This window comes from Lissotriton helveticus, chromosome 1_1 (assembly GCF_964261635.1).
Source record: "Lissotriton helveticus chromosome 1_1, aLisHel1.1, whole genome shotgun sequence".
In the NCBI taxonomy this organism is placed as follows: domain Eukaryota; kingdom Metazoa; phylum Chordata; class Amphibia; order Caudata; family Salamandridae; genus Lissotriton; species Lissotriton helveticus.
Genome location: NC_136057.1, coordinates 2,030,191,260 through 2,030,208,059, shown reverse-complemented (window position 1 = coordinate 2,030,208,059; position 16,800 = coordinate 2,030,191,260). Strand labels below are relative to the sequence as shown.

The 16,800-nt window shown below is 41.6% G+C and overlaps 1 long non-coding RNA gene across 1 annotated transcript in view; it reads right to left on the bottom strand.

Moving 5' to 3' along the window:
• The window catches only part of LOC144776299 (uncharacterized), a 120,934-nt gene extending 105,290 nt beyond the window's left edge, over positions 1-15,644 (bottom strand). Inside the window, exons 1-2 of the long non-coding RNA XR_013600579.1 lie at positions 15,596-15,644; positions 14,779-14,850 (exon numbers count right to left, since the gene is read on the bottom strand). This is a non-coding gene — a long non-coding RNA (uncharacterized LOC144776299). The remainder of the gene's footprint in view (positions 1-14,778; positions 14,851-15,595) is intronic.
• Between the last annotated feature and the right edge of the window lie 1,156 nt (positions 15,645-16,800).

Here is a 16,800-nt window from a genome sequence, read left to right as displayed (position 1 = left end):
GCCCCTAGCGGGCGTTGTGTCCAAAAGCGCACGGCCTGGAGAGCGCTGTGAGGATGCAGGCCGGGACCAGGGCCTGAGGGCCGCAGGAGATCCACGATGCAGAGGGCCGGAAGCCAGCGGGCACTGAAGGAGGCCGCATGCGCGTGCGCGTGTGCGTGTACACGGCCCACAGAGCTGCCTTTGCCAAGAAGCAGAATGTCAGCTGCGGTGGCACCAGACACCCGGTGCAGGGCCTCGTGGAGGTGGTGGCAGAAGCGCGACAGAGCGCTTGGTGAGTCTGGTAGATGGTGCGGGTTGTGTAGCAGGGGCGTCTTCACGTAGAAGGTGCTAGCGGCAGACGCGGTGAGGTTCAGCGGGGTGGGGAGACAACCTCATCGCCAGTGTAGAGTGTTAGATCATGGCCTAACTCTGAGGGCGCAATGAGCCATACAGCACTCTTCAGGTAGTGGCCAGCAACCAACTAACCACGCACAGAGACCCCAGGCTTTTTATTAACATACACACGTGCTGGCCGAGCGGACGCTGGGCTAGCTTAGTGTTACTACGTAGCAGGGTCTGAGGGGAAGGCACCCCTCACACTCGGGTAACTTGGACCAGTCCACAGGGGACAACATTACACTACTAATGCGGTGTAAAACAAAATGATGGGGGCACATACATGGCTCTAAAATTTAAACATTTTGTAAGAATGGGTCCTTCTGAGCCACTGTTTTCAATTATTTCCTATGTACCCAAGAATCAGTTTGGCATGGTGGGTTACATTTGTTTCTTGCAATTCAATTCACCACTGACATGTAATATTATGCAACTGAGGAGTAAATATTATGCAAGCATAATAGCAAGACCATCTTTTGCAAATTCGTTCATGCATCGAGTCAGCCATATTTGTGATTATAAAAGTACTTTTGTGATCTAGTGGCTTTGCGAAACTAACCCACATTGCACAGATTCATCAGACATGAGTAGTGCTGTATCCATAAAGAAGATCTGCCTATGTACCAGAAAAAAACTAAAAATGCTTTGTCAAAGGCCTTTGAATATGATTGTTCTTTTTGCAATTATATGCAAGGTCATATGCAATGTCTGCACACATTTATTTAGAATCAGATATCAATGCATATTGATATGCTGTGAGAATGTCCCTATTTTTGTGTGATTGAAGAGGAGGTGACCCTTAATTTCCTTAGACACACCCCCGGCTGGAACACCATGGGCAGATAGGTGCTGCCATGTTGTAATTTACTAGGAATAGTGCACTGTGGGACATCTTACAGTACAGTAGAACTTTTTCCTGGAGTAAGCAGTTGATCAATTACAAATGGACCTGGACAAGCCCTCCTGGTGGCATCTGCTGGGTGAGCCCTAGTCCCTAAGTGCTGTACCTGAGGTCGTAGGAGGCTTCAAAGAGACCAAGAGGAAGTGCTCCTGAAAGGCGGAAAAGTTCAGACTTGCAAAATGTTTGGGCTTCCATGACATTTGTGCATCAACTGCACCTTTAGCAAAGGTGTCTGGTTTTTGAGAGGACTTTGTTAGATACAGTTTCCGTGCCATCCACACTGGATGATTTTAAGCTCTAAAAAAGTCACTTTGGGCCTGATTCACAAAGGGCCTCTGCACTCATGGTGTTGGCTCTGCAGACATGGTGCTGTCTCCGCACTCGGGGCAGAATCTTCACAATGAGGTTTCTGATTGCGGGGATTCCCCTCGAGTGCGTAGACTTCTCCATGACTGCAGAGACTCCACCATGAATGTGGAGGCTCTTTTTAAATCAGGGCCTAAGTCTGAAGGAACATCTTTTGACTGGACGATTGTGTGAAAAGTATTTGACAGATGACAGCACTTCAGCAGTCACAAAGAATTCCTTTTCAGGCACATAGTTTTTCCTACTGAAACCAGTGGCTTCAGTTGGAACTCATTCAATGGCTACCACTTTCAGAGGGCTTCGCAGTATACAGCCTGAAACATTGCGCTACAGGGCAATTTCAACTTGCATTTCAAAGACTTAGGGCCTTATTTAGAATTTACAAAAAAATTTACAAAAAAATGATGGATGGAACTCTTATATTAAGCTCAGCCACTAGTAATTACTGGGGGCTGCATCCCAGTACATCTTTTTTTTTTGCCTGTCATCCCACCTCAGATAAACCCAGCTATGTGCAAATCAACCTTGGTCCTGCTCCAATAGGTACACCTAAACTCATTGTTCTTTAGGCACCCTATTTATTCTACCCCATTTTTAATTCTACCACCTAGGAGCAAGAATAAATCATTTATAGCTTACTAGGCAGGTATTTTAAATCACTTACACATATCCCACTCAAGATGGCGCATATATCATATGTTTTATGTGTTGTGTGTGAAATATATGTACATACCCTGAGGGGTCTTGCTACCCCTTAACCACAATGTTGTGTTCTTTCTTACAGATACTATGTGATTATTTTCTTACGTAGGTACTGGATGCATGCTTTATTCCCTTGCAGCATTGAATTGATTTATTTTCTATTTTTTCATTATTAGCTCCTTTGGGCATTATTAGGAGTGGCTAACACAGGGCTGGTCCCTGTGTAGTCCTGAGGAAGAGCTTGGGGGACGCTCGAAACTTGTTGACAGATAGGAACTAATAGGTACACTTAAACTCATTGTTCTTTAAGCACCCTATTTATTCTACCCAGTTTTTAATTCTACCACCTAGGAGCAAAAATAAATCATTTATAGCTTACTAGGCAGGTATTTTAAATCACTTACACATATCCCACTCCATCACATCACAGTTCTCGCACCACACATAGTCTAATTTAAGTGCTCCTACGTAGTTCGCAAGTCGTAGCACGCCCCAGCCCGTAGAGGACTGGGATGGCCCCCATGATGAAGCATGTCACCGTGGGGCAACCCTGGTGAGTGAGGGGACACTAAGAAAAAGCAATGTTTCCTTTTCTTTTACTATACACATTATTCCAACCCCATTGAGTGTTGTGAATATGATTATAATAACATAGCTAGGCTCTTGATCTCTGGTTCAGAGGTTTTCATGACTTATACTTGAATTCATCTCAGACACTGGTAATTACTTGTGGCCTCGTCTCAGGCAAATGTTTCTTTGCCTACCATGCCACCTCTAATCAGGCCCAGCTATATGCAAATCAACCTTGCTTCTACTCCAACAGGAACAGCCTAGGCCAAAATGCCAAGCCACTGCTATCTTTGAACCGGAACACCAGCAACCCAAGATGGGATTCAACCTGATTGGGCATCTTCTGCTGGCTGAAGCTTGGTTCCAGTGGCAAACTGAGCATGAGACCCTTGTCTGGGCATACAATTTGCGCTTGAGGATATACACTGAGGAATTTAAAACAGTGATTGTTTGACTGCTTGAATTAATGTCAGCACTGACAATTGATTAGGGCTGCATTCCAAGTCCATAATTTTCTGATTTCAAATTTGCCAGATGGGTTCCTCCATCACAAACATGACCGATACCCATCCGCCATAATATAAGTGCTTATAGCCTCTGGCATTTGTAATAAGGTGGATGGAATATCTGTCATGTTGTAACAGAGTAAACCGTTCAGCAAACTGTAAATCAGGACCTAAGCCTAAAGGTAAAATATTTTACTGGGATGACTCACTAGGTGTATATGACGTCCAAGCCATAGTGGGTGGCATGAAATTGCACCTAGGTCTCAGTCCACCATGAACAATTACTTCTGTTCAGAGCTTTACTTTTTCTTGGTAATTTGTAACCTGAAACTTAAAAAAATTGAGAAATAGTGGCAGACAAAATGTTTTGTGTTCTGACTGATGGCTTAAGCAGTTCAATAGCTTGAGAAATGCTATTTTACCCCCTATGACAATGGTACAGGGTTACTTGGCACAAAACATTCAAAGCATGTGTTTTGCTTCTGACTGGAAATATAGCATCATTTGTTGACATATCTAAAGTAAAAAACAGAGTAATCAAAAGTAAACACTGAATAATGCAATAGCATACAGATAGCATTACAGCAAAATGTAAACGTACAGTGTACATCACAATAAAACCGTCGGAACCGAATGCAATTCAACAACCGCAGTACAACAAAACAGTGTCACATGGCGAAAAAGCAGAACACATGCCTAGCAGTGCAACATGCAACAAATTATATCACCATCACAACAAAATGTAACACAACAAATATGCACAAAAGTTTGTGTCACATATTACCACTTCCAGAATCTGGGGGCATATTATCAAGAACAAGCGATAAAATTATCCCTGTTTTATCGGCAGGAAACTGCCGCTAAAGTGGCGATAATGGGCTTGATAATATGCCCTTGTGAATTCCCATAGCAGCCCAGGTTAACACCAGAACCTGGACTGCTATGGGAATTCACAAGGACATATTATGAAGCCCATTATCGCCGCTTTAGCGGCAGTGTCCTGCCGATAAAGCGGCGATAATTTTATCGCCTGTTCTTGATAATATGGCCCCCTGTTTCATAATCTTGTGATGAAAGGTTTTCGGATCACGTAGTGCCTAAACTTACCACCATGGACTTCAAATAACATCATTCAAAAAGGATTTATCATCTGGCCCTAGTAAGCCCAAAGTTCGTTCAGAGAGCTGTTTAAAGGACTTTCAGAGCCCACTTTACATAACACTGTCACAGATGTTATATGTTTTGAACAAGGGGACACAGTGTAATATGTGCATTTTCCCACAGACCATGTAAACATATATTCTCTTATATTTCATATAAACAACTATATGGGAAAACCATTTCCAGAAGTGCTCAGGAAGAAGACTCAAGCAGCTTAATTTGTTCTCTTAGCAAAACATAACTGCATAACTTAAAATGTGTTCTGGCTAACATTTTCCCTCTTGAACCGATGGCTTAGCTGGAATAATGAAAAGCTGCAAAATCTGCGCGAACATGTGATGATTTACTCGGGATAAACTCTAGCTGCAAGGATTGAGCAACATGGAAATTTACTGGTGGAAAACCTTCCCACGTAAACCAGGTCTCCTTCATGCATGCTTGCAATAATTCTTTGTTTTAAAATAAATCTACACAAAGCTCGAGTAAAACCCTTACGAAAAACTTACTCCTCGGGGGAATTATTTGTTAGATAGCTTAGTGATTTGATGTGCATGCCACAGTGATGTCTGTGCATTTTGCAGTGCACAGGTCTGAATGGGATTAACAGCCTGTTTAAATTATGTGGTGACTGTAAAACAAGTACCACTGCATTAGGAAATAATACTAAGATAAATCACTCACACCTATTTGCAGCAGCTCGTTGGAGAGCTGGTATTTTAGCACTTCACAATAGCAAGTCTTTATAATCATAGGGAAGGGAATTATTCAGGTTTCAAGAACACTAGTTAAAATAGTAGTGTGAGTGAGGGGTTGCTTCAATGTAATTTTTCTGTGATGGCCATCCAATCAAAGTGGCAAATCCACAATGCTTGATCGGAGATAAAGCTCACTCATCCAATCGTGTGCCTTTACTTTGTTAAACTGTATTTGCAACTCTTTGCATATTTGCAAATCCACGGAGTATCAGTGAATTAATTAGACCAGATATCGCTAAAATGTAAGCTCTTCAAGCCCAGACTAGAACACTTTATAAACACTTACTTCTTTAAAACGACTTAATATATGTGCACCAAACCAAATAAAATCACTTCATCGAGTATGGCTCATTTACATGACAATTTCAGTGCAATTCTGATCAGCCATTTCAACTGGATTGAGGACCACAAATCCTATTATATGGAGATATCTCTTTAGGGAACCCCATATTTTTAGACCCCAATTTTATAGATCTACATGAAACACGCCATGCAGAAACTAAAAGTAGATGTACTTTTATTTGGAAAGTTATTTTTTACTCTTATAATTAGAGTTTAATATATTTTACATTTCATTTTTTAGAATGGAGTACTGAGCACCCTAAACTTATATTTTTTAAATGTGTGTGTGTGTGGGGGGGTTCCCATTTTAGGGTGGGGTAAATTACCGAAACCCTCTTTTTATTCGTTTTTATCGAAATACAATTTCTTCAATGAGGATGCTGAAACCTTCAGTCCTTTATTTTCAATACTATAAAAAATATAGTTATTTTCCTATTCCATTGCACATTAAAACATTAGTGTGGGTGAATTCTAATGTCCCAACATATATACGGTTTGTGAATAATGGTTGGCATGGTTGATGATAGAGTTATGGATTACATTCCTAGTGCATTTCAGGTTTTGAATTGCAAAGAAAACTGCATTTTAAGTGTGATTTTTTTAAAGTGAATTTCTAATAAAGACTATCCATAACTTCACTTTAACAACTTCACTATAGCCATTGTTGTTCTAGTGATTTGTTTAAAAAACATATTCTGCATGCAACCTGCAGTTGATGGCCAACACGCACTGCACATGGCCTGGGGCCTTGTGAAATTGGCTGGCTCATTGGGACTTGCCTTTTAATGGGCTCCTAACCACTGTGAATGGCCAACCACTGCTGTGAACAGCGTACGTGAACAGTGGGAATAGGCTACATGGTCTGGCCATGTTTTTTGTTGTTGTATTCTTTTTAAAGGTTTGTGGACTCTGTCTTTAGGGACGTCATTGAGATGTCATCATTGATGCCATCACTGATGGTATTTAACATGGTATGATAGATATCATCTGTGAGGTGATGAGCATGACAGGACATTAGTTCAGTAAATTATTACTGGTACATTTTTGTTTTTAAAATGTTGGTTCCCCCCTTTAATAATACCTAACTGTAATGCCACTTAAACCTTTGCTTTTTTCAGTGAATTTCTTCGAGGTTAGCATATGTTCAGGTCTTATGTAAATGTAAATGTACAGGAATTTATATAGCGCAAATCACCAAGCGGTTTCTAAGCGCTTGCTTAGGGAACCCGTCCTGGTATTCCCCTGTGAGATAACCCCGGCAGGGTATCCACAAGGTGAAAGCCAGGCATCCCGCCGCGAGGGGCCGTTGTGGAGATTAAGCAAGCTATTGCCCAGAGTCGCAGAGTGTGAACCCGTGAATCGAGTAGGCACCGGAGCGAGAATTGTCGAGTCCATGGACATTTTAGGAATCAAGAACCCGCCGAGCCGGGAATTGAACCCTGGTCCCGGGCTGACCTCTGCTTCCAGGTCTGCCTCCTCTAACCAGTGAGTCACACTTCTCCACCATACACCATATTACCATACCTAATTATAATGGCACTTTAGCCTTCCTTTGTTTCTGTGAATTTCTGTATTTGTTTTTATCATAATCGGACTTGAATTTATGCCCAATCCAGTTGGGCATTCTGCATCCAACCCACCAACTGAGCCTGACCTTCTTGTGTAGAAGGGCCACCTACATCCTGTGGGCAACCATCCCCCCACTGCATATGGCATTTGGATGTGTGCAGTGGATGGTGGGCCTCTGGACCTCTGGCTAAGCCCAACACGAACCCACCTTCCATGGGTGGCCTACTTTTCTCCTGAGCAAGGGCTGCAGGAAAGGCGAGGCCCTAAACTTAACCTCTGCAGGCAGTCAATCACCCACTATAGATAGCTGACTCCCCACTGCATACAGCCTTCAGCCATGCACAGAGAGGGGATTGGATCTGCAGTCAATCCACTGGAGAAGGCCAAGTCCCATTGCACACTGCCGGTGACCTGCATTCAAAAAAGGTTTTTGTTTCTCATTTTTGGTACTTCACCAGTACTGCAGTACTCCAGGAGGACATAGTGATCTAGATATCCCAAAATGTTCAAAGGTTTAACCTCTTCACACCCAAAATGAGCCCCTCTTTAAATGCTAATTACTTGAAAATAGCTGAGCGAATGAAGACCAATTCACAACAAGGGCGGTATCTACATAAAGATCTAACTTTGTTCCTGTCTAGGTTTAAATCTGTTCAACTGTTCTTTCTGGATATGAAAGAAAAATTTCCTTTGGGAATTAGAATGGGAAATCACTCTTTTGGGCCCCCCTTTTTAGTGACCCCCACCATCGACTGTTGCCACTGTGTAGTTATAGCTATGAACTAGTTACCATAGAAAGGGCGTTTTTTGGGTTCCTAATAACTTTTGCATTATTTGATGAATTTGCACAAAACTTCCAAAAAGAGGTTCATCCACCTCAACTCCTTTCTTGAAAGTTTCAGGTTGATCCATGAAGCAAGGGTCATGAATAAAGTGTGGTGTCCCCAAATGCAATTTCCCAGTGCAATTTCCTTAGGGATTTATGAACAGTGCTACAGCAAACACAGCTGAACATAATTACACCCAATTTGGCAGAAAGCTAGACCGTTACCCAGCAAGTGTGCTTTACGTGATTTGGTGTAAACCTGCTCAGTAGTGTTTGAGACATTAAGGTTAAAACAGTATGTATATCTGGGTGGTTTGATTCGCAGGACTCTCATCGAAGTCCTGTGAGCATGCAACTTTAAATATTAGAGCAATCTGACAGGCCGGGGGGCCTTTTTCCCCATTGACCATCTTACTTCCACAGGATGGAGAAGCTCCTGGAGTCCTGAGGAAGCTCGCACTCTGGTTGGCTGGCTGCAACATGAGGAGAAATGTTGAGGCATTGTGGGGGCTGGGCACCACTGGTGGGTGGTTCTGCATAGGACCAGGCAGTGGGCAGCAGGGGTTGGATGCTCATGGGAGGTTTGGGATGGAGCCAACTCCACGCCATACATGTCTGAAGGTACTGCATGATGGGGCTGCATATAGTTAACTATGGTAATAATATATCTTTTTCCGTTAAAAAAAATCTGGACATTCACTGAAAAAAAACAAAGATTAAAGTGGCGTTATAGCTAGGAATGAAAACATTAACTTGCTTTGTATTAAAAACACAAGCCTCTGAAATTCACTGAAAACAACAAAGGTTAAAGTGTTGTTTTAGTTAGGTGAAAAGTTTCAGTTTAAATCTTTAACATTTTAAACTAAATAAAACAGTGAATTATAGGTGTTTCAAGTAACTATAACTCACGCTCTTGCCATGCACTACTTATCACCCCCTAATTTATATTACTAATGACATGTTCTATGACATCATTGATAACATCACTAATGGCATCTGAAATGACATAATTGATGACAACACTGTTCAAGGCAATGGATTGAGGTATAATTACTTGAAATAGCTATAACTGGTAAATTTCACTGTGTTTTTTTAAGTTTAAAATGATATGTTTAAACTGATACTTTTGCATAACTATAACATCACTTCAACCTTTTGTTTTCTTGGCACATTGACAGGTTAATGGCAGAACTTTCCAGAAACAGATGTGGGGGAAGTGTAGGGAATTCTTTGTGACCACAAACAATCCCGATCTCACAGATTTTCTCCCGCCTTCCACAACCACCATCCTAAAGCTCTAGTGAATCTGACTCTTCACACTACAGTGACTGCCAGCAATAACAAGCCATTCGAGATCAGCACTGTGTGCTACAGCAGTGAAAATCCAAAGTGACCTACAATGCAAAGCCCCAGTAAAGACTGTGGTGGCTGACTAGCTCCTCGTATTACAGCAATGACAGCATGTGCTGGCAGGCCTGCTCTTCGAACTACAACAACAACCATCTGAGGTTCTAATCCCTCTCCTCACAGCCTCATCCACCATGTGCTAAACTGTTCAGGCCAGACTTTGAAAAGGTAACCTTTTCAGCTGAAGTAACCTGATCCCTAAATCCAATGGGTGCCTCCTTGCAGTTGACCTGAACTTGTGACTTTGCCCTGGTCTAGCATGACCAAGTGATAGCGAGGAGCACTTGGTGCTTTTATCTAAAAAGGTTTGATTGCATATTGCTGGTTTTACTGATTGGAATATTGTCATTCCTGGTATAGTTTTACTTAATTTCATTTATTCTATTTTCCTAAACTGTTTGGAGGGTTTCTTGTATTGTGTTTTCAAGTTATTTCTGCTTGTGTGCTGCATAAACACTTCACACATTGCCTCTAAGTTAAGCTTGACTGCTTTGTGTCAAAAGCCAGAGGTTAAACACAGGTTGATTTAAGGACTTCTGTGGTTCACCTTGGCAAGCAGTGTGGTTGTTGCCTGAGTGGAGATTCCACCCCCCTCAACCAATAACCATATTTCTTACAGGGAGCAACAAAAAAGGGACATGCTCTGCATTACATGAAGCTCTCTTTAATTAAAGGTATTTGTAGTGTTCCCAGCTTTAGACACTACTGCTTGGGAGGGATAGAAAACAGGATGCATTTGATGTTTGTTAATAGCGATCCTTAATGTTTCCATTAGGATGTATTCCCTCCAGAGCTAAATCACTGTTTTGGATGACTCCCCTACTTTAAAAAGGTTAAATTCAAAACTCTTGAGGTAGTCATGCATAATTGGTATATAGAGTATAAATTGTATGGTATTCGAAATACAACAAACATATTCCCTTATGGGGTGATCCAATGCTCCTGAACTTTTTTGAAGCTTTGAGACATCATGCTGGTGGAATTCTTCGATCCAACAATTTCCAAGAATTTTATCAGCTCTACCATAATTTCACTTTTCAAGCTTTTGGTGATCTATAGACCTCTCATAGTATTCCGAAAACTGGATTTGTTTAACCATCTACAGCTTAGAGATTTTCAACTTAAAACTTAGCCTACAAAATGTATGTTGGTTGTGTTGAAACTCTTCTAAAAGCATGCTTATAAATATATGAGGAAATGATTACGTAAACTATTTTAGATAAGATTGCTACACTGCATAGATGTTCTCCTGATGCTCATTTCATGGATTCTGGACTTTCTTTTAATGTAATAAGAGGAGAAAGCTTGATTATTATGTATTTTTAGACCTCTCAGCTTTAGCGTGATTTTCCCCCATTTTGTTCTGCACTCTGCCACTGCTAACCAGTTCTGAAGCACAAGTGCTCATTCCTTAAACCTGGTAACATTGGCCTATCCCCAGTTAGCATAGTTAATGTACCTGAAAGGCTCTAGCAAAGTGGTGCTGTGTGTTTCCCAGGCCTGTAAAATAAATGCTACTAGTGGGCCTGCTGAAAACACAATAAAACTAGCTGACAGTTTTTTGTGCTAATATTTATTTAAACAAACTACGACCAAACTCTAAATTGTCTTGGTCTACATAATTTCTTATGTCAATTCTTTAAACAAATTTCAAAATAAATCATTTTGTACAATTCACAAACACCAGATATGGACAGCATTGTTTTTTTTGTGGGTTACTGTTTTGATACTGACTGGAGAATTTCGAATTGTTTGTATACATTGTTTGTGAAGTTGCATATTATTTGTATTCATTGTTTGAGATTTTACATTAGACTGCTGTGTTAGCTTGTATGTTAACAAAAAGCAGTGTTGTTCATATCTGTCATTTGTGAATTGGACAAAACAATTTAATTTGAAATTTGTTTAAAGAATTGACATATTAAATTACGTAGACCAAGACAATAGACAGTTTATTTGCAGTCGTTTAAATAAATACCAGCACTAAAAACGGTCAGCTAGATTTGTTTGTGTTTTAAGGCTTTACTGGCCCCTTCTAGCTGAGACATGATTAAAGGAATACTTAAGTAGGTGGCACAACAAGTGCTGCAGGCCCACTAGTCTTTTGGCTACACAGAGGGGCGTGGCCACACCCCTCTTTGTAGCCAAAAGACTAGTGGGCCGGCAGCACTTGTTGTGCCACCTACTTAAGTATTCCTTTAATCATGTCTCAGGCCTGCCATTGCAGCCTGTGTGTGCAATTTTAAACTTCTGTTAAACCTGACAAAACAAACCTTTTGCCAGGCCCAGACCTCCCTTTTTCATATATATATATATATAGGCCATACCTATGGTAGGCCCTAACCAGTTCAGAGGGCAGGGTGCAATGTATTTAAAAAGTTGGACATGTAGTTGTAACTTTCACATGTCCTGGTAGTGAAAATTCGTTAAATTTGTTTTTGATCACTGCAAGGGCTACCGCTCCCATAGGATAACATTGGTGTTACCCTATTACATTTAATAGGCTGTATCTTCAAAATAGGAACAGGTGACCAGTTGACGTTTGGTGTCTTTTCGAACTGTAATGAAAAATCCTCTCTTATGGTGACGTCGAACTTTAAATTACATTTAGAAAATTCCTCTTTTAGAAAATTGGCATCTTCCTGCCTTAGCCATTTAGTTGCTGCAGCCTGTATCTGGGCCGGATGTACATAGCATTTTTACGGTCGGAATTGGCCTGATTCACAGAATCAGGATGTTTGCAATTGGAAAAATGCTTTTTCAGAAGCACAAAATGTGAAATGCTATTTGATTACTTGATAATGCATTGCAATTTGCATTTGAGATTTGGTATTTGGAAGGGGCTTGTTTTTGGCGTTCCTTCCAAATATCAAATCAGTATGGTATGTAATACTGTTTTGCAACTGAATTCTCGTCACAAAATTGTAATGCATTACCACCAGTTTAAAAGAGGTGGTAGCCCATTCGTAATTCACAATTAGGAAATCTGTATTTCTAATGTTTGTACACCTGGCCCTGGGTCACATGAATAGTTGTAGATACCAGTTGGTCTTTGTTCATTCCGCTTAGACAGCCACAATAGTGAGCTTAGGTGTGCCTGGATGGGCCATCACTGGCAGGATGGGAGGGCGGAGCTATGCACAGTCCTACTTACACTTGAATAGGCTGTGCCCTGCCTCCACAGAAGGGCTGCTTACCCAATGTAGTTAGTCTGGAGCCAAGGTAAGGGAGATAGGAAACCTGCGCACTTCAAAGGGAAGCTTCTAGAAGTTTCTCCCACTTCAAAGAAGGCACCAGGTATAGTTATTGGACATCAGACACCAACTCTTCAGTACACTCCTGGACCAATAGAAGATTCTGCTAGGAAGAAAGATGCTGTGCTGCTGAAACAACTGACACTCTGCTGTACTACTGTCCTAAAGGACTGCTGCCTGCTGTGCTGACCTGCTGTTTTTTCTATGTGAGAAGGACTGCACCTGCAATCTGTACCCAGGACCACCAGATTGACTCCAAGGGTTAGTCTTTTGTAGCCAGAACCTGGACTCTGCATCTGTGAGTTTCACCCTTCCAAGTGGTGTCACACCAGTCCTGGGTGAGAAGGTGCTCTGTCACCCCCACTGTGGATCCAGCAGCATTAACACATTTCCTCTGCTGCGCGGCGCAACTCTGAGCAGAACCAATGCATTGCCTCTGCTGAGAGGATTCTACCAGCGCAAGGACTTCACTTTGACTGTGCAGCCCACATTGGAACCACTGTGGCACCATGTATTACCGGCACAGGCTATCGCATCGCAAATCTCTTATTGACGGCAGCCTCGATGACGACGCAGGTTTCAACAGCTTAGCCTCATATTTCCTTGGAACCAATGCATTGCCCCAGCTGTGCAACATTTACTCCACTCCGGATTTTGAATTGCAAGCACTCATTGACAGGATCCTTGATGATGATACAGGACCTCACATCATAGCTTCACAGCTTTTTAGAACTGATGCATTGCCCGGGCTGTGTGAAATAGCCTCGACACAGGACATTGCAGCACTCATAAACCAGGATTTAAGGCCCAACTGATCTCCTGTAGCTGGACCATGCTCCACCATGGTCAGCTTTAATTTGTGACTTTGGCCCAATTCAATGCAATTAGGTATCCACAGGTGGCTCTATTTTCACTGAAATCTTTCATATTTCATGTGTATGTTTCTACTGAATAGATTTTTGTTGATTTGGTTTTGTTTTATTTATTCAAATTTACTCTATTTTTGTAAATTGGTGTGTGATCCATTTGTGTTGTGCTTTCATGTTATTACTATTTGAAGTGTCCTAAAGTGTTGGACAAATACTTTACACAATGCCTCTGAAATAAGCCTGACCGCTCTGTGCCGAGCTTCGAGAGGGCTGAGCACAGGTTAATTTGGGGTTTGCTTGTGGCTTCACTCTAACAAAGATTGTGGTTGCTGCTTAAGTAGGCTTTCACCTACTTCAACCAGTACCTCAATTTCAAACATGTCTAATCCTATAACACATAATTTTAAATTCATTTATGCATATGATCTCTACCAGATTTCGAGGAAAATGCATCATTTGAAGTGCAGACCATATGTTGCCCCTTTAACTGTGAAAACACACTAGGAGAAACAAGGGACAAAGGCTTCTTTGGCTCCCTTACTAACAATATCAACTCACCTAACAGAGAAGTACTAAAAAACACACTATACTCCCATCTATACAGAGTCTGGGACAGGTTGGATAGTATAATGATCCACATAGGTACAGTACCTACTTGGACCTATAACACCACAAGGGAAGACAACACATCTCTTAATACTGCCCTCACATACTTTGCAGTGTCATGCTTCATCATTGGGCCGCATCATACATCCAGGTGCAGAACAACACACTGGATGGAGCACAATCTGTTTTTAGATGAAGGATAGTGGTGAGATCAGAGAAAGTAATAAAGTGTGATAGTGCACATACAACACGTAAAATGACGTGACGTAACAAAAACAAAGAACCAGAAGGGAGGTCTAATCCCATCCATCACGGGACCAAACTGTGCAGTATTTAAAATTTTAAAACAACCTAAGGGTCAACATAGATACTTTTATTCTGGCTGTGGACCTCTGCAAGGGTTAAAAATATATGTAACGGAGTAAACGGGAAAAGTGACGATCCCTATAGCCCCACTGCAATTACCAACATGTTTCTGCCAATGTTAGACCCCCACATGGGTGGCGCTGGCTTTCATCAGGGTGTTGGTCCCCACTTCATAATCCTTACCCCAATTGGGTGCTTATTACCTTTGTTTCTAGTCTGTAGGTAATGTCTCCTACTCTTGGACCTCTCCAGTATTTCTGTAAGGGAACCACTTCCTAAGAGAAGGAAAAATGTAGGACACAAGTAATGTCAAGAACATAATTGATCACAAATTCCCTCTCTCTATATATATTATCCTTTCTCAGCAGTTTAAACCATGGATGTTCCACCTCCCATTTGCAATCAAGCATTAAGAACAGCCAAATTCAGAATTAAAAATGCCCACATTGAAAACAATCATGTGGCCACTTGTCCTACTTCATGAAGGGGCGCCACACTCTCACATCCAAGACAAAACGTATTATATCATTATATTTACATTTTACGTATCGTGTGTACTTACACGAGTTAATATAGATTTTTCTAAACCCGGGACTCTGTGGGGCTGTGCTCTTGCCGTCACACTGCGGGGAAAACATGTTTGCTCATTTTATATCTTTTGAGGAGAAAACGGGGTTCTTATATTCTTTCCACTTCTCCATCTCTTAATGTCTATTCTCTAATGTTAGTGATGTGCTTTTTATCGAAGCCGAAGTCGCTTGGTAAAGGGAACATACATGCGGTCATTTCACAAAGGGTGGGAGAACCGCTACCCTCTTAATTACGGCCCAGCAGGAGTTTTAATGTTCTAGCGTACCCCCGCTAAAGGTCCATCATCGCTAAATAAGCCCTGTGTATTTTATCGGTAGATAAAAGACGTGCAGATAACACAATGCTGCCAGATGCGCTGCAAACGAAGCTTGTATAAAATTCCTTACAGCCATTGTCTTTCTCACAACCAGTACTGCCCTCCAAACTTACTAATCACAATATGCACCAGGAATTCTGCCCTCACTTTTCGTCCTCCGCCGATGATAGAAACGTCGCAAGGACGCCATTATCTAGTGTGTGCTTCCTGGTCACATGACCTCCCCTCTCGGCTCTCGATGGAGATCATAAACAGAGTGAAAGGACTAACTGTAAACACTTGTGTGTTCGGGTACTTACACCGCCATATTAGAAGGTTCGCAGTTGTATATCAAATTATTATGCCTAAATGCGAATATGTACCCACAGGACTGAATACGAACAATTTGTGTTTTTATTTTCAAAAACTCGTTTTAGTCCTCTTCATGGATCGTTGCTGATACACCAAGAGGATTCATTGGGGTTTGGTATGTTATCAACACAAGTACCATAGATGGACTATACAATATTTTAACCCACAAGGCACCGGCAATAATATGTGTTCACAGGATTCAGGTTCTTCAGATGTCTTATCTTTTCATAATGCCATGCATTTGGAACCAGGGAATACCGTCATTCAGATCCAGTATGCTGCTCTTTAATCCCTCCACCCAACGTTGTTCCCTAATTAGAAGGAACTCAGCCACATTATTGGTATCTGGTGGGATGAAAGGTTTGTCCAACACTATCCATCTTAGGTCTGATTCACTGTGTCTGTGCTTTTGGAAATGTGATGTCATCTTGGTATTGGTTTTTCGCACCGTATTGTGCTCATATGCTCTAGAATGAGGGTCTCAATGTCGGGTTGTCATGCCCACATACTGCATGTTGCACGGACATTTTAGCAGATAGATTACATTCTCTGTGTTGCGTGTAGTGTGCTTCCTCAGTTCCAAATGGCGGCTCAGGCCAATGTCTATATTTTTTCCATGCATGCCCTGCAAGAGCCACAGGAATAGTGGCCCATGACTGGTAGTAAGGTGGAATTACCACCCAGAGTATTCTGATTGTTATTCCGTATCCTTGGACGTGTGTTAACAATCATGTCCTTGATACTGGTGCTTTTTTTTAAAGAGAAAAGTGGCATGGGTTGATCCAGTCTTTTCGCATTCAGGATTCTCCAGTTCTTTTGTATAATCCTTTTGATCTGATTAGAAGCTGTGTTGAATGTAGTTACACAGATACTGCTATCAACCATCTCTCTCTCATGCGTCTCCAGAAGAGTCTCTCTGTCACAATTTCTCGCTCTCTTGTGGGCACTGTTAATTACTCGATTAGGG